Source organism: Calidris pugnax, unplaced genomic scaffold, assembly GCF_001431845.1.
Source record: "Calidris pugnax isolate Ruff unplaced genomic scaffold, ASM143184v1 scaffold184, whole genome shotgun sequence".
Taxonomy (NCBI): domain Eukaryota; kingdom Metazoa; phylum Chordata; class Aves; order Charadriiformes; family Scolopacidae; genus Calidris; species Calidris pugnax.
In genome coordinates this window covers 245,454-270,842 of record NW_015090935.1, presented here as the reverse complement: position 1 = coordinate 270,842, position 25,389 = coordinate 245,454, and the positions used below count along the sequence as shown (strand labels likewise).

General features: G+C 42.4%; 1 protein-coding gene across 1 annotated transcript in view; it reads left to right on the top strand.

Moving 5' to 3' along the window:
• The window catches only part of LRRFIP1 (leucine rich repeat (in FLII) interacting protein 1), a 235,419-nt gene that overhangs the window by 280 nt on the left and 209,750 nt on the right, over positions 1–25,389 (top strand). The gene's annotated exons all lie outside the window — the stretch shown is intronic.

Genomic DNA, 25,389 nt, shown 5'->3' with positions numbered 1-25,389 from the left:
GGAAAGGGGGTGCCCTGTCAGAAATCCCTCCCTGCTCCAGCCCCTCAGCCGGGGGAAATTAATTGTTTGGTGCTGCCCAGGCCGGTGCTGGTGACCGAGAGGCAGAAAATAGGCCTCTCGAGGTTTTGTTGGGGTTTGGCTTTTTTTTTTGGTTGGGTTTTTTGTGGATATTTTTGGTTTATTTTTGGTTTTTTTTCTATGGATACATATAAATGAACAAAACGTAAAGCAGGTGGCGGCAGCTGGGTGTAGGCAGGAGTGTGCCATCTGGCTCGGAACCACGCTGACGGCTGGATGAGTTGGGCTCGTTGTGCCACATTTGGCCTTCAGACCCTTCACGCCAGCCCATGGCCAGTGTCTTCCGACCTCCTCGCCCTTGCTCCTCGAGGTGGTTCAAGGGTGAAGAGGATGGCATGACACCAAAGGGTGACATGGCATGAAAGGCTGAGAGAGCTGGGGCTCTTTAGCCTGGAGAAGAGAAGGCTGAGGGGAGACCTTCTCAATGCTGACAAGTATCTAAAGGGTGGGTTGAAGGAGGATGGAGCCGGACTCTTTCCAGTGGTTCCCAGGGACAGGACGAGGGGCAACAGGCACAAGCTGGAAGATGGGAAGTTCCACTCCAATGTGAGGAAGAACTTGTTTGGGGTGAGGGTGGCAGAGCCCTGGCAGAGGCTGCCCAGGGAGGGTGTGGAGTCCCCTTCTCTGGAGACCTTCAAGCCCCACCTGGATGCTCCTGGGTGATGTGCTCTGGGCAGCCCTGCTTTGGCAGGGGAGCTGGACTAGATGATCTCTAGAAGGTCCCTTCCAACTCCGACGATTCTGTGATTCTGTGAATTTGGCTTTTTTTTTGTTCTGCATCCTTCCTCCCCCCAGCCTTCCAAAGGGGGAGGTGAACAGCCCCAACCTGAGATGGGGATAAGCAGCCGTGGGGTTGTTCTTCCACCGTGTCTAAGCTGGTCCGATGCTGGCTGCCGCTGAAGGTGGCCACCCTCTTCCCCTAGATCACAGAATCATAGAATGGTTCGATTGCGGACGCACGTTTGCTGGGTTCATGAATCTGGAGAAAAGGGGAGAGAAAGAGAAAAGGAGTAGAGAACAGACCAGCCACCTCTGGTCAGTTTCTCACCGCAGTGAGAAAACAGCACGACCAGCAGAAGAAAGCAAGCAGCAAGACACTGTCACCGCAGGCTGTGTTAAAGGACGTTGAAAATAATGTCTTTAAAAATGGCCCTGGCCACCCTGAAGAGCTTCAGGAGGTGTACAGCCTCTCCTTGAACCTGGAAAACTCAAAGCAATGCTGAACACGCAGCACACCTCAATTCATGCAATCATAGAATGGTTAGAGTTGGAAGGGACCTTAAAGTCATCAAGTTCCAGCCTCCCTGCCCTGGGCAGGGACACCTCCCACCAGACCAGGTTGCTCCAAGCCCCATCCAACCTGGCCTAGATCGGGTTATGTGTGTCTGCTCCCTGCCTCCTGGTGGTCTGACCTCAAGATGGGTTGCGAGATAAAGGGCTCCTCTAAAAGAGATTCAAATCTCTCTTGGTTTCCTTTCCTCAATCACAGTTGCAGCAGGATCAGATAAATGCCAACGCGCAGCTTATATTTGGTGGCAGCTGGCTTTTGGATGGAGTTAGCTGTCACATTGTGAACATCAGATACTATCAGTAGCCCTGACATGGGAAGTCCTTGCTAGTCTTGTGTACCATTTTGTAGTGGTTTGTAGCATCTTTGGAATACATGAAGTAGACTCATTTCTGTGTGAATGATTTGGTGTTTTTCCAGAAGCCACGATTTTTGTGGCAGTGTGATGAGAAGATAGGAAAGTTCCTAGGGATGGAGTTTGAGGTTGGATGAGAAGAGTCTCATGTCCTGGACGTAAGATAGCAAGTAAGAGTGATTGTGCTGTCTATTAGAGTTTGAATCATGATAACATCCTAGGAATGGCTTTGGGCTGAGGGTTTGAATTCCGCAAGCGTGCCCTGGCCGTGCTGTCATTTTATCAAGGGAAACATCAATCTGTAACAGAGGGCCTAGGTTGTCCTTCAGCATTGCATGTTTCTCTCCTGCTTTCACTTTTCTTTAGTGTATGTACTGCTTTTCACTGTATTGTGGGTTGAGACCTTAAATTTTGTGTACTTTTGTGTTGGTGGTTTTTTTTTTTTAATTTCTTTTCTTCTGGGGATTGTTTAAAGGACAACTCCATTTGGTCAGAAAGCCCAACAGAAGCAGGCCTTTTATCTTTTCCCTTGAGTGATAAAACTGTGAACTGCCAAGTTCAAGGTTCAGCATTTTCCCATATTATTTTAACTCTTTGCATTACTCTGTCTTGGCTTTTATGCATGTATAATAGTTTGGTTGTTTAACTATCTGTTCTCCACACAAGGGATCCCAGATGAATCTTTCCTTATAATCTTAAGAACTCATAAAGTAAGCTTTGTGTCGTCTCCTAGTAAAGATGCTGAGAGTCTTCATGTTGAGAAGGGTACAAGGGTTATTGGCATTTTGGCTCTTGCAGCCTTCCTTGCAGGTGTTGGTGAAGCTGAGACACAGACATGTTGAGTTTGTGCACGGGTTCTTGCTCTTCTCTTTTCCTTTGATCTTCTTTTCCTCTTTCCTCTTTTCCTCTTTCCTTTGCCATCCAGAAGCCGCAGGTGCTTGCAAGTTATTAGCAGTTTCTAGAATCTCATTTTGCTCTGTTTGGGTGAGAGCCTAGAAAAGCATCCAAACGAGATTTATTCATAGAGGTACCTTTACGCTGGGATCTCTGGGAGTAAGCTGAAATGTGTGCATCTTACCTCTTTTTTGATTTTTCTTCCAAAAGGGCTGTGCTGCTTTGACATTTTCTAGTTGTTGCGCTTCGACGTTGTCAGATGTCTTAAAAAATGGAGAGTTCTTGCTGTACCCGTGTGCTCTTGTAAGGACTTACTAAGACTTGTAAAGACTCTTAAAATGCTGCTGTTTGAGGCAGAATTTTTTTTGTTTGTTTTGGTTTTTTTGGATTTGCAACCAGGATGTCTTGCTGTGTATGTGCAGTCTTGTGTAGACCCAAAGAAGAGCCTTGTGCAGTGAAGAAGGCAGAGTCCTGGCCCCCCTGGGATGCAAGAACTTTCTTAAGAGGAAGTAACGGAGCAAGCGGAAGGAAATTGTAAAAGTGAAGCGTATTGCAGTGACAGGGTTTTAGTAGCACTATTAGTAATGTTTAAGCAGCAGTAGTAAGTTTTAATGTTTTGGGGCAGTTTCTGAAACGGGTCAGCGGCGAAATAGTTTATCGCTTTCTTTGTTTAGAGCGGAGGTAGAAGATGGAGTTACTGTAAATCACCTTGCCCATCAGGAAAGGGTGGTGGTGCCGCGCCGCTGAGTCTGGCTGTTGAGTTTCTGGCCTACATGGCAATTAAACAGATGGCAAATAAGCGCATATAGTTAAAATAAGAACACGGTGTTCTCTGTTCCTAACAGAAACAGACGATGGCCGCTCAGGATTTGGTGTCTGCTCACCTACCTTGAGTTGCTGAGGTTGTTTTTTCTGGGTGTCAGCTCCTGCAGACGGGAGCGAAGCTGAGGGACGGTGGGCTTCTCCCCTTTCAGCCTCGCGTTGACGCCAGTGGATTACTCTGTGTTTAGGTCAATGGAAACTTTTGGGCTATTTTATTCCTCTCCGTGAATACGTGCCAGCAGGGGTTTGCAAAACCTAGGGGTGTGATACTCCCCCGGGTCTGTGCCAGCACGGGACGGCAGTCATCGTGTCCCGGTGCTCTGTCCTCACCTCTCCCTGCTCTCAGGGTTTGGGAAGGCAGAGTCCTGAGTTCCTAAACCATACAGGGACTGCCTTCCTGCTTGGATTAGGTGGGTTTGATGTGATAACTTGAGACGTTGTTTCTAGGAGAATATCTTATTTATTTATTATTTTTTCCCCCTCCTAACTTCCACTCTTCTTTAATAGCCACAATAATAGTCAAGTGTTACATGAGCAGAAAGAATTTTGCCAATCCGATGAGGAACTGCCATCTGTGTAAACAAGACGCTGCTCTTGTAGGCAGGTGATATTAGTTCCTGGGTTTTATTTTCTCGAATGAGGAAGAACAAGGTCAAGGTAAATTTCTTGGGTTTATCAGGAAAGTCATTTACGCCTTGTTTTGCAAACAGATGTGTGTTGCACTGCTCATAAAAACAGCCATTCCTTGTGTCACCTCTGCTAGAAGGCTTCTCTTTTTCATCCAGCAATCTACAGAGTAGAATTCTTTAGCTGGTAGCTAGTTTGGAGTTAGTAATTGAAGTGACATAACTTTTATTTTTACTTAAATAAATACTTAAAGACAGAAATGTTCTGAGGGGTGCTTGTTTCCTCTTTGTACGCTGCGTGTCAGTTTCAAAGTTCCAAGAACTGTCAACTAACTACTGGAAACGTACATAGATAGTTACTATTTTTTTAATAATTGGCACAATCAGTATACAATCCTCAAGCTTGATTGTTTCACTGAAGTTTTTAGTTTGGGCATTGACTTTCATTCTTATTGATTCAAAAGCTGGGCTGGTTACACTCCTGTGAAGGCGCAGAAGTGTCATTTATAAATAGCTCAAAAGGCAGGTAAAGCCAGCCAGCTTTACTGGCTGCAGTAAGAAGGCACTAAGTAATTTCAGAAGCCTGAATTGGAGTTTCAGGACCAGCAAAGATATGCTATAATCATTATAATATGGAATCTAAGGGCCTGGCTTTTAAACTGAGGGGATAATTTGCAGGGAGAGTTACCTGGTTTATATAACAATTTAGGTGACATGCGTAAATAGAGACGGAAATGATTTAGTACCAGTTGGAGCTAACGCAAGCAGAATGGATATTCATATATGGGAACACAAGCCACGCAAAGTTTATTGAACTGTAGTGCAAACCAGAGCATTTAAAGCAGACTTTTCCCCAAGGATATACTAGGTAATGCCCGTGCAAGATCCATGTGCCTCTTTAGTATAGTGGTAGAACTTTTTTGAGCAGTACTTGGCATTTAAGAGATGTGTGGAGACTTTTGCAGGCCGGATAAATGTTCCAAGAGAAGCCCTTAGAAACAGTCTGTTTTATGTCGCACCAGTTGCTTGTATTTATTTTTAAAAATGTCATTACTTTCTGCCTTTATGAGTGTTAATGTATCAGCCCGAGAGAACAAATGATGTGAAAAAAGCATGCCTGGCTGCAGGTCTCTCATCTAGAATAGAAAGTTTGGAAAGCAAGGGATGCTGACGGAGGGCTTGACTCAGCCTGGTTGACCTAAATGTAGGAAGGAAGGAGGACTCTGCAGGCAACGCTTGCCAGTAAGGCGTGGAGAATCCTTCCAAAATTGTGGTGATCTTATGTAGCAAATGTGCTCTTCTTCATTGAACGCCCCTTTTTCCTGATTGTTTTTTTATGTATCTGACAAATGGCATTGGCTTCGCTTATAATCTGTCCCAAAGGAAATGCGTGAAGGAGCAGCTTTGGATGGTTTAAGGAGTGGAATAAAAATCTTAAGACCTGCCTCATTTTAGTTAAATGGGTGATTGTAGCCTGTATCCCAGCGCACGATCTGCCTCACAGTGTGCCTGTTGTGACTTTAAATAATTAGTTGTCTGGGGGTTTTTTTTGTGTCCATGCCTGGCCTGAGTCCTCTTCAGCTGTTCTCTCGCTTGTCCGAGGAAACAGCTGTTGAGGAACCGTGATTCCTATTTCAGTCAAGCAAGAGGCTACCGTTAGGATTAACAACATGGGAAGCCCAGCCTTTTGCTTTGCAAGCCCAGATGCTGAACTTGTCTGCAGGATGTAATACCAATCATTACCTCATCTAGAAGGATGTTTTTCCAGGCCTGCTGCTGACTAAAGTTTTGGAGCTCAAGCGTACTTGAAAGGCTTTCAGTGCTTGTTTGGGTGTTGGGTTTTTTTCCATCCTTTGGTTCAAGGAGCGTAATCCACACCGCGTTTTGGGCTTGTGAAACAAGGTATTCGTCCCTCCTGTCAAGTCAGCAGGTTGCCAGGGGCCGTGAATCTGTCTAGCTAGACAGAAACACTCACAGGCAAACCTTAAAATAGCAGCTCTGGAATATCAGCTGTTGTCTCGCTTGTGGTGAAATACTTTTTGGGGGAGAAGTTGCCCGTTGGAATGGGAGGTGGGGAAACTGCAGTAAGCTGAAATTTCCTTCAGATGGGTGTAAGGTGGCTTTGAGAAGTTGTGTGTTTTGTTTTGTTTTGTTTTTTTTTTAGATACAGGAGATGATTCTGGGAAGAGAAAGTGAATATAGTTGTACAGGCATTTCATCTTGGATCTCTCCACTTCTGGTGTTACCTCTTGCTTACCACTCAGTTTACTAGAGATGAATGTACAGGCATTTCGTCTTGGATCTCCCCACTTCTGGTGTTACCTCTTCCTCACCACTCAGTTTACCAGAGATGAGTAGTTGGCCTTGCCCATGGTAAAAAAAAACCAAAAACCAAAAAACTTCTGTTTGGGCTTTCATCACAGTAAAGGTGAGGCTTCTTATGGGAAGACATCTGTAACCATCTAGTCCTGAGATACTCTCCTTTTCTCATTCACCTAATTTCAGTTAGGGAACAAGACGTAGGCTGTAGAACTTTCCCAGCTAAAGCTGGAAAAACAACCAATATGTACATTTGCATCAGGTAAAAATGCCTTTAGAAAGCATTTGTATAGGTGAGCCTGGTCTTCATTCATGCAGGTTAGTGTTGGCCAATTCCTGGTGAATGCACGTTTCGTACCACGGCTGGCTGAGGTGAGTTGGTCTGGCGCACGTCGCTGTGGTTTAAGGTTACTGTTGGGTTGCTGGGTATAGGTGAGCCTGGTCTTCATTCATGCAGGTTAGTGTTGGCCAATTCCTGGTGAATGCACGTTTCGTACCATGGCTGGCTGAGGTGAGTTGGTCTGGCACACGTTGCTGTGGTTTAAGGTTGGGTTGCTGACTTCCAGCCTGGCATCTTTGCCTGTAATTCTAATTTTAAAAGTTTAAAAGTCAGATGGTGTAATGTGAATTGCCCCTCGGTGAAGAGCTGTTGTGTGCTTCTTTGTCCTCTGCACTGTCAGGAGTGTAACCTCTTACAGGAGAATGAAATTAGCAATGGGAAATAGTAATCTCTTAAATTAAATTGTCTGATGGACTCGGGCTCATTGGTGGGTACTCTTGGTATTTTGAGGATGGAGAACCACTAGTGTTGCTGGTAGGTAGCAAGAAATGTAAGGCAACTCTTAAAGTCCTGGGTGTGGAAGCTTTAACTAAAGCTTGGTGTGGCGTAATGAATGCTAAATAAGGCAATACTTTACTGAAGTAATCTCTTAAATTAAATTGTCTGATGGACTCGGGCTCATTGGTGGGTACTCTTGGTATTTTGAGGATGGAGAACCACTAGTGTTGCTGGTAGGTAGCAAGAAATGTAAGGCAACTCTTAAAGTCCTGGGTGTGGAAGCTTTAACTAAAGCTTGGTGTGGCGTAATGAATGCTAAATAAGGCAATACTTTACTGATAGTAATTTGAAGGTTTTAATTACCTAAGAGGAACCCAACTAGTTGCCTTGCAGCGTGTCAATGACTTCAGGAAGGTGAATGACCACATGACATCATTTTCTGTTAGGAACATGTGGCAGTTCTGGTCAGGCTGTTAAAAACTACCGGGGGTTTTGGGGTTTGGTTTTGTTTGTTTTGGGGTTAGGTTGTTTTGGGGTTGGTTTTTTTTGAGGCTGCAGAAGTCATGTGTGCAGAGGCTGGGAAAAAGCACAGCCTTAATACTTTCCTGTTGGAAAGTAGGGGCTGTCCTTACCTAGGGTACTCCCTGGTTACACCTCGGTGCCAAAGACATTTCCTCTGTTGGAAGCTTTAACTAAAGCTTGGTGTGGCGTAATGAATGCTAAATAAGGCAATACTTTACTGATAGTAATTTGAAGGTTTTAATTACCTAAGAGGAACCCAACTAGTTGCCTTGCAGCGTGTCAATGACTTCAGGAAGGTGAATGACCACGTGACATCATTTTCTGTTAGGAACATGTGGCAGTTCTGGTCAGGCTGTTAAAAACTACCGGGGGTTTTGGGGTTTGGTTTTGTTTGTTTTGGGGTTAGGTTGTTTTGGGGTTGGTTTTTTTTGAGGCTGCTGAAGTCATGTATGCAGAGGCTGGGAAAAAGCACAGCCTTAATACTTTCCTGTTGGAAAGTAGGGGCTGTCCTTACCTAGGGTACTCCCTGGTTACACCTCGGTGCCAAAGACATTTCCTCTGTGTGTTTGGATGGATTTCTGATTTTGCCACTAAACCAACTGAACAAAGCAGTATGAAGTGTGGAGGGCAAGGCTTGGGAAGTATTTCCTGATGGGCAGAGTTTAGGGTGCTTGAGAGAAGAGAAGACACAGGCTAACTCTGACTAATGCTGTTTCCAAACCTGAGGGTTGCTTGTTTTGGGATATGGATATGTGCCTAAACCAAAAACCGGGCAGAAGGGAGCATATCCCTGGTTAAATGAAGCAACATCCCCAAGATAGATCCGACCTGCACTACAGCATGTAGCTTGCAATCCTGTTCTCTGTTAGATCATCCCCTCAATGTGTCATGCTTTCCTGCAAGTGAATTTCCAATAGTCTGTACTGGGTGTGGAATTCTGGAGAGGGGGTGGTTGTCTTAAAATCCTTTAAGAAAGGTTTGATGGGCAGAGTTTAGGGTGCTTGAGAGAAGAGAAGACACAGGCTAACTCTGACTAATGCTGTTTCCAAACCTGAGGGTTGCTTGTTTTGGGATATGGATATGTGCCTAAACCAAAAACCGGGCAGAAGGGAGCATATCCCTGGTTAAATGAAGCAACATCCCCAAGATAGATCCGACCTGCACTACAGCATGTAGCTTGCAATCCTGTTCTCTGTTAGATCATCCCCTCAATGTGTCATGCTTTCCTGCAAGTGAATTTCCAATAGTCTGTACTGGGTGTGGAATTCTGGAGAGGGGGTGGTTGTCTTAAAATCCTTTAAGAAAGGTTGGGTTTATTGTTGTAATTTTTTTTTTTTTATTGACACACAAAAAATGATGTCTTAACAAAACTAGCTATTTCTAGGTTAAGGCAAGGTGGATGTTTTGGGTATTGAGTATAATTGCATATAAATGGCCCAACCCCGGTCTAAAACTTCGAGTGACTAATTCTGACTTGGAAGCTCTACTGAATAGATGGAAATAACTTTTGTTAATTTAGAGGCTTAAAGATACTTTTTGGTGCCAATAAAGATGAGCGTCTGAGCTAATTGCTCATTAAAAGTTTCTGACCTAGAACTGGAAAGTTGGTGGTTGCTTCGTGATGTACTTCCAGTAAAATATCCTGAGCGTGATCTGAGAAGAGGCGGATTTGTTCGGTCGCATCTGCTCTGCCTCTCTGGGAGCCAGCAGCTTGGCATGGGCTACAGTTTTTTATCCACCTAAATACTACCCCAGCATTTAAGGGGGGGGAGCTGGAGACAGCCAACAGGGAAAGTGATCTGATGGTGCCAAATCCAAGCTGTATTCCAACCTCGGATGTGGTGAGGAAGCCTCTTCATTTCCTGTTGCTTCTCGCTCCTCGCTGGTTTGTTGCAGAATCTTTTTTTCACAGCCCTTTTCTCCCTCCTGCGTGCTGCTTTGTGTGCAACATGAGAGAGTTTCTTCTGTGATACAGCTTAGTCCTCACACTGTGCTTGCAAAAACACTGAATCACAGAATCTTCATGGCTGGAAAGGACCTCTGAGTCCAACCATATGCACATAAAAGACCCCCACAATCTCGGGCACTAGAGCATGCCCTGAAGTGCCACCTCTACATGTTTCTGAAATCCCTCCAGGGATGGTGACTCCACCACCTCCCTGGGCAGGCTGTTCCAGTGCCTGACCACCCTCTCAGGAAAGTCATTTTTCCCAATATCTCATCTAAACCTCCCCTGCCCCAACTTCAGACCATTTCCTCTGCTTCTGTCATTATTCCCTTGGGAGAAGAGGCCAACCCCCACCTCTCTCCACCCTCCTCTCAGGGAGTTGTAGAGGGCAATGAGGTCTCCCCTCAGCCTCCTCTTCTCTGGTGGATGCCTTCTAGTCCTTCAATGCTTCGTGTGCTCTTTGAGAAAACATTTAGATTTTATTTCTGTATTATATGTTGCTGTACAAGAAATCAGAGCCTTTGGTAAACCAAAATTGCCAGGTGCATCACTGCTGCTGTGTTCCTATTTTTAATACTTGGTAATTAGGTAGGGCAGTGCTTGTTATCGTTGGCGTGTGAAGAAATGCAAAAACAATAGTTAAGTTTCAGAGCAACAATTTTCTTTCCTCTTTGCTGTCAGAAGGTTTCTGTGAATGAGAGTGGATTATTCAGCTTGTGTTCTTCTACCAAAGAAACAAGCAAGACGGTATCTCCAGCTGCTTCTGGCTTCCTCAAAAATAGGTTCTCAGAGTTGGGTGTTTCCCACCGTAACGTCATTACTTGCAGTTTTTAGATGTAATTAGTGTCAGATTGATTTATCTTTCCCGGAATGGAAAATTTACTGAAGGCGAGTTCCACAGAAGCAGATTATTTGCGTGTTTCCTGGTTTAGCTGGTTGGTCAGTGACTTGTGTTTTAACATTGCCTGCAGTGAAGTGCTGATGCCTCTGTCCTGAGCGGTCACCACTGGTGATTCTTGCAATCCCAAAGATGCCTTGAATGCAGAGCTCTGCACAGACAGAGAACGTAAAGGAATGAAGTTTCTTCCCCCTTGGTCTCTGCTTTTATGTATCTCCTGACCTTTCCCATTCTCTGACTTAAATGTAATCACCCAAAGATGCCTTGAATGCAGAGCTCTGCACAGACAGAGAACGTAAAGGAATGAAGTTTCTTCCCCCTTGCTCTTTGCTTTTACGTATCTCCTGACCTTTCCCATTCTCTGATTTAAATGTAATAATTTTTTTTTTTCTTTGACGCCTTCTTTTGAGTACTTCCTACATCCCAAAATATCCTTTCCTTAATCCCCTGTTTGAATACCAAATTTAGTTGAGTCTGTCTCTTCTGTCTTGCTTTTGCCAGCTCCTTCCAGTAGGCAGAAATGGAGCACAGGAGTATCTGGCACGCTAAAAGCTGGGTCAGGTTTTTAAACTCGTTCCCTCGGGTCAGATGGATTTCAGACATCCCCACTTGGGTCTTCTAATTATGGAGCATTTATCAGCGAGCGTACGAGGGTGATAGGAGAGCAGGGGAAGGCTCTTAGTGTGCTTCACATGCAGAAAAGTCCCTGGGCTCCCATCTGCTATCGGACTCTTGTGGCTTCATGGTTTTTTTTCCCCTTTTAAAACACACATTGCTTTGGGCTCAGATAGGGCTGTTTATAGTGGTGCCACAGTCTTCACACGGAAATATGAAATCGTATTTGCTTTTACTGACTATAAACAGTAAAAGATAAAAACCTACTATTTTTTCTTTTTTTTTTTTTTTTTCTCATCTGTGCAATCACTTCTTGTATCTCTCTCATTGCAAACTTGAAGCTCTTTCAGTTGGGTTGCTAGAAAAATATTAGATAGAATTTTTAGAAAAGAAGTCAGTCAGTTTATTCCTTGGCTGTGCATTTCTCCCAAGCTGCTTTCTTTAAAATGTCTGTTCTCCCCCATGAAATAAATGTGTGTGTGCTGGTCTCGGTTGTGTTCCTTTGCTGAATGTGTTGCTGAGCTCTAAGAGGATTTACACTGACAAATATGTCGAATCAACATCTGCTGAAAATTGAAGTGGGCTTTTGGGACATTTTTCTGCGTTACCCAAAGGTCATGCTATTCCATTGTCTGTTAAATATGAAATTTAAATCTGCCCTAATATGAAGTGAGTACATTGAAGCAAGGATGTGACCTAACCTTTGCATGAACTGTGGAGGAATCTAGGGGCTCTGGGAAATAGTATGCTTGTGTGTGTGGATACAAGGGATAATGTTGGTATACGTACAGAATGTCAGTGTTTTATTTATAGAGGGTTACACAGTGTTTTTTTAGTAACGTTTGTGTGTTCTTGTCTAATTACCCTGGGAAAAAATAATTATTTGGTGAACTAGAGCAAGCGAAGAAAGGTTCTCTGTATGTGCTGGTGAAATGCTTTTGTATCGCTGGTGGAATAAATATATACTGTCAAACGTATTTGGTGAACTAGAGCAAGCGAAGAAAGGTTCTCTGTATGTGCTGGTGAAATGCTTTTGTGTCGCTGGTGGAATAAATATACTGTCAAACAACAATTTTCAGGCTGGCAGAAAGGCAGCTGGTGACCCAGAACTTGTCGCCTGGCAAAGCAATCTACAAATTTAGCATCAGAAAAATAAAGATCAATGGCTTTGTTGTAAGCTGTGCTCTTACAGCCATCTATCCGTTTTGGTTTTTTTTTGAGAGGGGCTCAACCTGTTAATACCAAAAGTCAGCTTCTTACAGAGATCTGTCTTACCTGGAGTTGCTTCTCTAAAGTGTGCTACTGGGGGCTGCTGGCTTAACAAATCTGCTCTTTCAGTCTTCCCACTATAAAATTAATACAGTGTGCCAAAAAACCAGCCTGTTATCTTGGATATGAGCTCTGCAAATACAGGAATTGGGTATAAAACCTTCTGTATAAGGCTTCTGAGACTGCTTGGTGAGCTTCAGGAGCTGGTATTAAACCTGAAGGGAATTGGGTTTCCAGTGTAATTTCCTCTAATAGAACATGATTCTATTAGAGGGCTAACCTCCTCCTCTGGTTTATCTCTCACTGCTTCTTCTTACTTGCCATTTTTCAAACACGGCTGTTCCTGACGTTGAACTAATTGATTGACACAATTTGAGGGCTAAATAGACTGTGAGACTGAGGATAAATTTGTAATTGCATCTGCTGGGTGGTAATTGCTGTTATGGGGGGGGGTGGGGTGGGACAGGAAAGGAAAGGAGGGAGCAAAGAAAGGATTTGCTGTTGATGTATTCCAAGTGGCATTTTTTGATTTGAAGAACTCAAATAAATACCAGCAAAGGTCATTTTTGTTGCACAACTGAGCAAGGTGTGCGTAGCCCGGCAGCGTATTTCAAACCCAACTCATTTGTTAGCAAGGGCTAGGACACAGATTCTCCAGGTAATCCCTTATAGCTCAGACCTAGTTTGGATACGGTAATCCCGTCCCACCCCCACGCAGAAGCTGTCCAATCGTTTCTTAAAACAATGCTAGTTTTTTAGCTTTAATCTGAGTTGATGGGTCGTTCAGCGCCCGACTCGCCTTGACGTGTCCTGGCTCTCTCAGGGAATTCCTCTTCCCATGAGGGAATGGGTTATGGAATGATAGCAAGCATGAAAAGGTAGCTCCAGTCTGCTGGGCAGGTAAGAGCATTTCATAGAATTAAAAAATAAATAAATAAAATAATTTAAAAAAATTGAATTAGTTGTAATGATGAGGTATGGATTATAGTGTGGTTTTCTTTCCTTGTGTGGTTTTCTTTCCTTTTTTTTTTCTTTTTAAAATGCATTTATTTTTTGACAAGTCTCTTAAAATTCCTTGAACTGTGAATTTTTAAACCATTCTCCCTGTGAAGTTTCCTCTGTGTGCGTTTCCTGCAAACCGAATGTAGAGCTCGGCTCCTGTTCTGAAGAGACGTGGTTAGACTGCTGTTCCTAAATGTTTGAAGTTTGATATTTGTGCTGAAAGGACAGAAAACCTGGAAAAGCACGATGCAGTGGAAGTGGCTACCCGTGCTCTGCAGGGTACAGCTGTGCTAACAAAAAAAGGCAATTTCACCAGGCTTTTATTTAGGTGGTTTCTCTGGATATTGACACTTCGGTAAATCAGATTTGCGTAAGCAGGTTTTGGTATTTCTTTGGTTGATGTTATGAATCAAAAATTTCAGCTTCTCTTTGAAGTCTCCTGACTTTTCCATCGGAATATAGGTAGCCTGAAGGAGAGCTGGAGGTTTTTTGTTACAGGAGAATGTCTAAGTTAATCAAAAGCAGGAATTCTCCGCAGCAAGGTGGAACGAGTTGAAGAATTGTGACTGTCCTCAAAAGCTATCTGGATTACCCTTATGTGACTACCCCTAGCTATCCTCAAAAGCTTTTTGCACACAGGTAACAAATGTTCCAGTGCTTAACAGCAGCATAAAGTAGTGAATGACCTGAAAATGTTTTTATTTTAAAAATAGAACATACGCACGCATTTACCATATGCAAGAGAACTATCGTGAAAATTGTCAGTCTCCTCTGGTGGCATCTCTTGTAGGGTCCTTCATACAGTCTATGTACTAGAGTTCTGATCTTCTCCAGTACTTACAGTCCATCTAGGTCCTTTTTAAAAATTTGGTATAAAGTTGGTGTAGCTGAAGTAATGAAAACCACTGCCTTGCAACTTGTCACCGTTATACTGTAGTCCCGCAAAACACCAGAGCGTAAACACAACAAAATGGTCTATTACCAGATTGCTTTATTAAGTCTAATCAGTCTAAAGAGCTAAATTTAATTCAATCTGCTTGTGGATGAGAACATTCCACCCATGGAAAGGTGCACTAAAGGTCATCTCCAGTTTTGAATCTTAATGTTACGTTTTTTTTTAAAAAAAAAAAACTGTTTTGTCTTTCATTTGTCTGAAGCCATCAGGAATGTAGCTTTAAGGATTTTTTTTAATTATTATTTGAAGAGATCTGATCTCCTTGACTTTGTGAGGGAAAATAGAAGGGTACCTATAAGGTGTGAGGCAATAATTTTGTGTATTAGATGAATGTAGTTGTAGATATTTCTCACTTACTGAAAGTGCTATATTAACCGAGATTGAACCCTTTGTTCTGCCTTGATACTTGAGTGTTACTATTCCTATTTACATATCCCACTTATTAAAGTACTTAACTGTAAACAGTGATTTGTTTTTTAAATACCTTGAATTTTGGGTCAGCCCTTTCCAGGGAAAAAGGCTCTTAAATGAGGAAGAAGGAGAATGCCTATTTTCAAATACAAAGCTGGGAAAGAGAAGTGCCCCTGAGTGCAGATGAAAACTTTTTCACTACTAAAAAGTTGTCTTGGACTTACTGTTTTGAAAGGGTGCTCAAATAGTATTGAGTGTCCATGTTTTTTAGTGGCTTCTGCAGCGTTATCCTTTGTTTTAACAATTTTTTTACTACATTTTGGAGGTGACTCTGCACATCTACGTTACCCTGAGAGCTTAAGTGTCACAACACACTGATTTTCCTCCTGCTGCCAACGAGCTCTAGGGTTGAGGATGAAAACTCTTGTCATAAGTACTTAGTGTAGATAATATAGTAATTATTTTGACTCCCTAACGTTTTAAATAGTACTGTTTTGTGTATTAGATGAATGTAGTTGTAGGTATTTCTCACTTATTGAAAGTGCTATATTAACCAAGATTGAACCCTTTGTTCTGCTGTGATACTTGAATGTTACTATTCCCACTTACATATCCCACTTATTAAAGTACTTAACTGTAAACAGTGATTTGTTTTTTAAATACCTTGAATTTTGGGTCAGCCCTTTCCAGGGAAAAAGGCTCTTAAATGAGGAAGAAGGAGAATGCCTATTTTCAAATACAAAGCTGGGAAAGAGAAGTGCCCCTGAGTGCAGATGAAAACTTTTTCACTACTAAAAAGTTGTCTTGGACTTACTGTTTTGAAAGGGTGCTCAAATAGTATTGAGTGTCCATGTTTTTTAGTGGCTTCTGCAGCGTTATCCTTTGTTTTAACAATTTTTTTACTACATTTTGGAGGTGACTCTGCACATCTACGTTACCCTGAGAGCTTAAGTGTCACAACACACTGATTTTCCTCCTGCTGCCAACGAGCTCTAGGGTTGAGGATGAAAACTCTTGTCATAAGTACTTAGTGTAGATAATATAGCAATTATTTTGACTCCCTAACATTTTAAATAATACTGATATTTATATATATCTGAGATATATCAGTTATATCAGAGATAGATAGCAATTTTTTTACTACATTTTGGAGGTGACTCTGCACATCTACGTTACCCTGAGAGCTTAAGTGTCACAACACACTGATTTTCCTCCTGCTGCCAACGAGCTCTAGGGTTGAGGATGAAAACTCTTGTCATAAGTACTTAGTGTAGATAATATAGCAATTATTTTGACTCCCTAACATTTTAAATAATACTGATATTTATATATATCTGAGATATATCAGTTATATCAGAGATAGATAGATATATATATCAGATACTGTTAATGTAGTGTCCACATAACAGTTTGATTTTGCAGTCTGGTAAAGTAAGGCTGATGTGAACGCTGTCAGGGGATTTCTGTAGAAGAACATGCTGTGTAGGACCTGAGATCTGTGTTGAACCAGCCAGTGCTACCTAAAGCTGGAGGGACACACGCTGAAGCAGAGAACGAGCATGCTGAAAACTAGATGTGTTAAAAATCCTACCTGTGGCCTTCGCCAGTGGTCATTACAAAAATTAATTTCACTCCAGTTTTTGATACTTAACTCTGTGGGCATTACAGGAAATCCTGGCCTACCTGTGGCCTTCGCCAGTGGTCATTACAAAAATTAATTTCACTCCAGTTTTTGATACTAAACTCCAGGAAGTTCCATGGACTTAACGCTGTGGGCATTGCAGGAAATCCTGGTGAGCAGCCTCACAAATCCAAGTGCCATCACGGGAAGGGTTTCAGACTTATATAAACTGTGTCCTGGGTAACTGTGTTATACCTACATGGTGGGTGGAAACCTTAGGTGTATTTATTTCTATGTTGGATAATTCCCACACTCTTCTATTAGTAAATGCATGAAGGTTTCTTGGATGTATTTTTAGTATGTTGTTTTTTGAAAAAGAAAAGACCTGGGGGAGATGGAGGAGAAGGAAGCAAAGGCAGCCTGAGGGAAGGTCTGATGCCAGTGAAGAGCAAAAGAGCAGCTGACAAGGTCTGATGCTAGAGCTTAAGATAGTAGGCAGGTAACCCTCAGTGTGGTATAGCCTTGTAGCTCCTCAAGTATTTTCTCTACTTCTGTGCTCCAGTCTTTATTTCTGCTGCTTTGAATGACATGCTTTGAGAAAGGCTTTTACTAACTTACGCTTGATGATTTAATTTCTTTAAGTGGTAGGTGTGATAAATCTTCCCAAAGACTGGATCATATTTTTGTTTCTGTTCTACAGGCAGGCTTGTTCTTTGAGAACATTCTCCTGTGCTTTGGTCATAGGAAACCAAGTCCAAAGGAAAACTTCTTTTTTCCCCACCCAGGAGAACTTGCATTCAGTGTCAAGCAGACTTGGACATACTGAGAACCAGATAGCCAGTTTATATATAGAAACAACACGCTTCTAGTACTCTCTTTAATGTGCTAAGCTTGACAGAATTCCATCTGAGATGCAGTAAGTGGTTACCCTGGCTGGATTTGCTTATTGAGGAAAAAGAGGCAAAGTGTGATATGGCAAATAAGGGTAATCCAGATATTTAGCATCACAGACTGAGCAGTTTCTTTCAAAATACTATACTTGCTTTAGAAATGTCTAATACAGTAGTTATGTGATTCATTTGTTGTCAGGCTGTCTTCAGTCTGCTTTTGCTTCGGTTCTACAACAGCTTTGCAGGCAGACTGGGTGCAACAAGATGTGGTATTCATTCCAATACTGCCAAACCACGACAATGGCATAAATGGATTTAATTTCCAGATCTGTAGAGTTGCAGTGAATTCTGTCTGAAGCGTGACCTGATTATACAGGGAACACCTTGGCAAGTACAAAAGAGAGGTTTGTTTCTATATAACGTAAGGGTCTTGTTGGAAGTTCTGTTCTCTTAATAATGAATTTGAAATAACTTTTCTTGCACAATAGTTTTTAAACCATGAAAATACTTAGGCTGGGTGGGGGTCTGCAATAAATACTTTTATTCCCTAAAGTGCTGGCGCTTGGCCAGCTTCTGTGCTCTTACTCATCAGCTGCTGGTCTTAATTGTGCTGAATTTGAACTTCTTTATCTCTGACGAGCAGAAATAATTATTTATGCATGATTCTTACTCCTGAGTCTTGTTTCCTTAATGGGATGCTGAGATTTCTGCCTTCTTGAAGGCAGTTTGTTGAGGAGCCTGGCTATGCCGCTGCTGTCTGACACTGTGTGAAGCTTCCTCAAGTTTTATTAGAGCTGGAGACCTTTGAAAGATTGTGTGACTGGCAGTGCTCGGTACCATGCTCTTTTTTCCATTTAAAAAAAAAAATAAATAAATGAAATCAGGCTTTCAGCATAAAGCTCTGTCTTAAATAAAGGAGCTCCAAACTGGGGGCTGAGTCTGAGCAGGGCAATGAAGTTGCACTTTGATGGTTTATCTCCTCATCCCCTTTGGCTGCTTCTGCTGTGAGATTATGCTACATAAAAATGAAACCCCAAGACAAAGAAAATATCCTACAGCTTCCTAGAAGCCTTTTTAATTTGTCAAGCAGTGTTTATTTTAGGAATGGGCCAGTTCAGGGGCACGAGAGAAAATCATGGTGATACCATCAAATGCTTCAGTAGTCAGATGTCAAAGTACTCAGCATTTGTTTTGCTTGAATGCTTCTTAATTTTACTGCTTTTAGAAGATAACCAATGTTCTGTGCAACCACTTTCTCATTTTCATGCATCTTGTGCTCATGTCAGCTGTCTTCATTAGGGAATATTCTAAGCTCATCAGATCAAAAAGTTCTAGCCTTTTTTTTGGTTACACCGTAACGAAATGCAGAAAACTACAAGAGCCTGTTTTATTCTGTTGTCTGGTGGTTTTTCCTACCACAACATTGTGGGGAATTCCAAGGGGAAGAGGGTTATAGCTGGAATGGAAATGGAGAGTGAACTTTCCTCTCTTGGATATTGACGCAAACCAAGAACAAAGTGATCCTGGCAGAATACCATGGGAAAATCTGTGCTTCTGGGACAGGCAAATGCCACATTTCACAACTGCATCACTTTTTCAAAAAAGGGAAAAAAAGGAAAAATACGTTGATTGCGGAAAAAGGAGGAGGAGGGTGGCGTCTTACGCCTTGAAATATCTTTGGAAGCAAAGCGCTGGTGTTGATTTTAACAGCTCCTTGGAAGTTTGGCCATCACGAAGGGAGTGGGCATGAGTGGGTACTGTTCAGTGGATAAGGAACTGGCTAGATGGTCGCATCCAGAGGGTGGTACTCAATGGCTCAAAGTCCAGATGGAAACCAGTCACAAGTGGTGTTCCTCAAGGGTCCGTGCTGGGGCCAATACTGTTTAACATTTTTATTAATGATATAGACAGGGAGATTAAAGGCACCATCAGCAAGTTTGCGGACGATACCAAGCTGTGTGGTGTTGTCGATACACCAGAGGGATGGGATGTCATCCAAAAGGACCTGGACAGGCTGGAGAGGTGGGCCCAGGTGAACCTCATGAGGTTCAACAAGAGCAAATGCAAGGTTCTGCACCTGGGCCGGAACAATCCTCACCACCAATACAAACTAGGGGGTGAGGGATTGGAAAGCAGCCCTGAGGAAAAGGACTTGGGGGCTCTGGTGGAGGAGAAGCTGGACATGAGCAGGCAGTGTGCAGCTGCAGCCCAGAAGGCCAATCCCATCCTGGGCTGCATCAAAAGATGCGTTGCCAGCAGGTCCAGAGAGGGGATTCTGCCACTTTACTCTGCTCTGGTGAGACCTCACCTGGAGTGTTGTGTGCAGGTCTGGAGCCCTCAATATAAGAAGGACATGGACCTGATGGAGAGGGTCCAGAGGAGGGCCCCAAGGATGATCAGGGGGATGGAGCACCTCTGCTACGAGGACAGGCTGAGGGAGCTGGGGTTGTTCAGCCTGGAGAAGAGGAGGCTCCGGGGAGACCTAATAGCAGCCTTCCAGTACCTGAAGGGAGCCTACAGGAAGGCTGGGGAGAGCCTGTTTAGAAAGGCCTGCAGTGACAGGACGAGGGGCAATGGCTTCAAGCTGGAGGGGAACAGATTTAAACTGGAGATGAGGAGAGGGTTCTTCACCGTGAGGGTGGTGGAGCCGGCTCTGGCAGGGCTTCCAGCTCTGCTGGGGCGATGCCTGTGGTTTAGCTCAGTCGGGTGTCACAGGAATGAGCTTCCTGCCCTAACAGTTTAGTCTTCTTCCCCTCCCTGCCTCTGACTCACGCTTGGGATCAAATGGCAAAGTTAACCCCTTCAAACTTTTGTGTTGTTTTTTTTTTTTCTTTTTTTTTTTTTTTTCCCCCTTCCCTTTGGAGTTCAGGATGAAGTAGGTCAAAACGTGAACTGGCTCAATCTCTCCATTTCTGGTGTCACAGGCAGATGGTAGAAGTTTTCCACATGTATATATTGCTGGGTAATTGGCAATCCCATTCTGAAAGAGATTAGAGATCTGCAGGAGCTGTGCTGGGTTCAGGGTCTTGGGCATCAGTGATAGCATTACGAGAAAGACCTTTTAATTTGTGGAAGACCTGCCTCTTCCTGCCTGGATTTGGCAAGATAGGAAGCGAAAATTGAGGGATTATTATTGAGATAAATTGCTTGGAAAGTTAACCTTGATGCAGGCAGTCCTTCGCCTATCTCCTTGTCAGGATGGTTTTAATCTAGTTTAGCATCTGAAATCTATTATAAAGTGATTATATTGGATGGAAGTGCACTTTATAAACCATAGCCTGAGTTCAGCAAGAATTGCACTTACCGTGAGCATGAGCTCCCTAGTGTGATGGATGTTGTATTCTAGCAGACAAGGTATATATTTGGAAGCAGTACTGATTTATTATTAAAATCTAGAGGAAAACGAGCTTTTGTGCTTGACAGCCTTTCTACTTCTCTAATATATATATTTTTTTTTTCCAGTACACATTTGAATAGTCCCTGTTTCCCCTGGGGGGAAAAAATGGTTTGGCAAGTTCAAACTATATAGATTTAAATATCCACCTCGGAGGAGAGAATGGGAAGGGCTTATGAGTTAATGAATGAGGCGAAAGAGCAGATGGGACAAGCCAAGAGACTCCTGATAAGTCCTGGCTGCTTTTGTACATAGCACACCTTCTATCACTGTGCTTGGACTGGAGTCATTTCCTCACATCCAAGTTTTTTTGGCATCCTAGCTCTTCGCTTGCTCTAGTTGTAGAGATCATGCTCTAGAGACCACTAGAGACCTTGTTGTAGTTTGCACCATGGTTGTTTAGCAGTAGTCTTTTTGAAAAGAAGAGCTAGGAAAGCATCCTGGTGAAGTTCAGGAGCAGAACCGTTGGCATCATCTGTTCCTCTCTGAACGTCCTTTCTGAGTTCCTCTACGTTTACTTCTGGTAAAAAGACTGAGTAACCGTGAAAAAAAAATTAGCTTAGAGCTTGGTACTGTGGTCGCAGTTAATTTATTTACTTCTGGTAAAAAGACTGAGTAACCGTGGAAAAAAATTAGCTTAGAGCTTGGTGCTGTGGTCACAGTTAATTTTTTTTTTTCCTCCGTGTAGGCAGGCCGAAAGCTTAGCTAATTTCTTTTCTAAGATTATGTTGCAACTGCCTGCCACCTGGAGCTAGAGCTTTGTCATAAAAGATGTTGAAAATGACAGCTGGGAGCTGAAAAAACTCGCACGCCTATAGGAGGAGGGACTCCTGGTGCCTGTTGCTGTTCAGAAGCTGGCAAGGGCTTTCGCAGGATTCTCTGACAACACCTCCCTGCCTTACAGATTTACTTACCTTACCTTATGGTGGAACCAGGTAGTAGTTTTGCAAGTCTGGCCTGTGAGACAATTTTGTGAAGCCTGTAGGACACAGTAAACACAGTAAAACTAGAGTTGAACCAGCCTCTGGACTACCAGTTTTGAGATCTCCCTGTGGCCTCCCTCCTCTGCAGCTGCAAGACCCTCTATTTCTCCTCCTTTTCAAAGGTAATGGTATCAACTTTTCCCATTACGACACTCCCCCTGTAGACCCTGTAGCTTGCAGTCGTTCAGATGTCACTTGAGGCTAACTCCTGAGCCAAAAAATGAGATTTTCTAATTGCTACAAGATGTGAGTCGAGGTACAGGCACATGTGGAAGTAAGATGATTTCTATAAAGGCTTAAAGAGGAGCATCAGTTCGTTCTGACGCTTTCTTAGAAAGTGTCGTGTCTCCATTTCCTATCTCCAAGTGAATTTTGGGATTTGCTGGAACAGGAGGGGAAATTCCCAACTCATTTTGTTGCTAAAATTTGTCCACAAAAGTGTTCGTTTGCCCATTCCAACTGCTTATTGTATTGAGTGAAGTAGCTCCATCATGCTGAGCAATTCAGTACAATAGATTATCAAATTGATTCTTTAAAAAAAATAATCAGAAAAACTACTCGGAGGCTTGATTTGTAGTGGTAATTACTGTAAAAGACCTTTCTGACTCCTATAATTAATGTTAATCGCCTTATAAATACCCTCCAGATATAATTAAAGGAAATTACATGTTAGAGAAGTAAAGATTAAATTCCTATGTTGGTGAGGAGTAAGAGGCTCTAGGAGTACTCTGATTTAAAAACAAGACCTCAAAGAGAAAGTGGCATCTTTCTGTAAAATTTTACTGATACCTCTAGTTTGAGGAAATAGTATTGTTTACACACCTTGTGCATCAGAATTAATAACTATATAGAAAGAAGAAACTATATAGAATCTTTTCACAATAGTAAATATGGTAGGGTGTACTTACTAATGTAAATAGTGTTGAATTTCTGGAGTGTAAAAAAATAATACTCAGAAACTCTCCTAATTTGTTTAAAACTATAGTTTTGTAGTGCCCTAGTGTGTCAAATCCGTACAGCTGCTGTTTGTGATGGCGTTTGCCTTTTCAACACTGAACTTCAATGGAATTGGGTTGAAAGTGGCTTTATCTTTCGTGAAAGTGAAGACTTTGTGTGCCTTGACAAAAGGAAGGGGTTTTAAGATTTCACTCACCTTTGGCGAGGCTTCTTGTGATTCACGGGATGGGGTGTGCAAATCAGATTCTAAAGTTAAACCAAACTTTCACATGATTTTTTTTTCCCCCCCAGTCTTTCTCCCAATGTGAGTGTGTTACAGTCTTCTATAGATACAGACAAGCAAAGAGGCCCCACTGAAGAATTTTCATACCAGGGCTGGTCAATGCTAATATCTCTGCTTGTCTTTTTGAAGTCTTGAAGGATAAGTTACTTAATGTCATTTTGAACCTGATCTACTCCCTTTACCCTTTCCCTGGTTGGATGGGAAGGGTGTTTCCTGCAGTCGTTCCCGGGCAGAGAGGGGAACAAATAAGGCAGGGTTGTGTTACAGGGCTGTAGTTATGAGAGTTATTTGGGGATGGCAGAGTTGGTCAACAGCTGCAGCCTTCTGGTGTCGTGTGAATGGGTTGCTTTTTGCCACACTGCTTATTTTAATGAATTCCATCTGGATGCAGCGCGGTCCATAATAGAAAGCAGATTGCTGGGCTGGTGGTGCCTACAAGTGTGATATAGATGCTATGAGTTGTCCAGTCTGCTGAGTTGAGGGTGAAGGTTGAATGTGAAAATAAGGTGGATAATTTTTTGCTTAGTGCAGAAGCAGTTTCCAAAATGTTGAGTTTTTCCCTGAAAAGGAAAGAGATTGAGGGTGACAGGAGGACGAGGCAGCAGTTGCTTATAAAGGAGCTGAAGTGTTTCTCAAAGAGGCAGCTCATAATCTCTGAAACTCATTTGGTAGTTAAATCCTTGGGGTTTTTTTGGTCCCCCAACCCCCTGTATAGGTCATTTTGATAGTGGCTTACTATTTGGCATTTCCCTGCTACTGAAAGTGATTTTTCTTTTTGGAATCTCTGGTTTTATTCAGACAATATATTGGTGTTGAAGCTTGATGTCCTGTCCTTTAAGCTCTTGCTAAGACAAATGTGACAAAAGAAACATAGAGTGGGTTCATTTTAAGATGAATTCCAATGAAAGTCAAAGCACCCTTCTTACTCAAAACAGAAATAAGACAAATAATTTTTCGATTAGGCTTTGTTAATAAGACTTAAATGATGCTATTTTTTTAGCTGCAGCTTATTCAGGTAAAATTACTTCTACCAGGGTTAAATGCATGAAGTATGGCATCCAAAGCTGGAGTTGGCTTTCTGGGAATGTATGATGTAGCATATTTTCCTTTTCCCCTGCCATAGGTTGGATATAAATCAAACAACTTAACCATACCAAAAATAAGGCTGTATAAATATCTGAGCACATGGAAAAATAGGAGAAGCTTGATGTCCTGTCCTTTAAGCTCTTGCTAAGACAAATGTGACAAAAGAAACATAGAGTGGATTCATTTTAAGATGAATTCCAATGAAAGTCAAAGCACCCTTCTTACTCAAAACAGAAATAAGACAAATAATTTTTCGATTAGGCTTTGTTAATAATACTTAGGTGAGGCTATTTTTGTAGCTGCAGCGTATTCAGGGAAAATTACTTCTACCAGGGTTAAATGCATGTAGTTGGCTTTCTGGGAATGTATGATGTAGCATATTTTCCTTTTCCCCTGCCATAGGTTGGATATAAATCCTCAAACAACTTACCATACCGAAAATAAGGCTGTATAAATATCTGAGCACATGGAAAAATAACTCTTCTATTACCACCGCGTTAGAAATTGAAAGAATTACTCAATTTCAGGCACTCGGTGAGGGCCTCTCAAATTAGTAACAATTCTGTGAACCCAAGCGTTCGGATTTGAGGCAGATTTCTGGAAATGAGCAAGGCAGTGCTGGCACGTGCCCAGAGATGACCATTGCTAAATAGTATTTCAGAGGAAGTGTTTGTCCGACAGCTTGTACTTCCAACAGCTGACACTTTTCAACCAAAAGTGTATGCCAAATTGGGTAACTTTTTACATTGCTTTTTTTTTGCTCTTTGTGTTCCACCGGCTTCTCCTTAGATTGCAGCACTGACATCAGGAAGGCCTGACTTAATCTGTGGCTGTCTGAACGCATAAATTAGTCACTTGAACACGTGAATAAACTTAAAATGATAATATGGAAGGGAATTAATGCCTTCAGACTGTCATTAGTGGTATCTATAAACTCATCTTCATCAGGAAGGCCTGACTTAATCTGTGGCTGTCTGAACGCATAAATTAGTCACTTGAACACGTGAATAAACTTAAAATGATAATATGGAAGGGAATTAATGCCTTTAGACTGTCATTAGTAGGATCTGTAAACTGTATGGATACAAAGGAAGGTGCTGTTGCAACTAGATGCCTGCGAAAACAATTAGGATGGAAGAGATGAAGAAGAGAAACTTGCCTGTTAATTTTGGGGTGGTTTGCTGGTGGAGACTTCTTGGTGAGAGGACTTTACTGTTGCAGTACTCTTGCTTACATTAGAATAATCTTAGTCTTCCAGGCAGGTTTGTGAGTAGGCTGTCTGCTAGCACTTTTCTTAATGAAAAGTTAATCACCACCTACTCACTAGAAAGCCTGCATAAGGAAGGAAAGGGGAGAGTATTTTACGACGACTTCTGATTGACATAATTAAGAAGG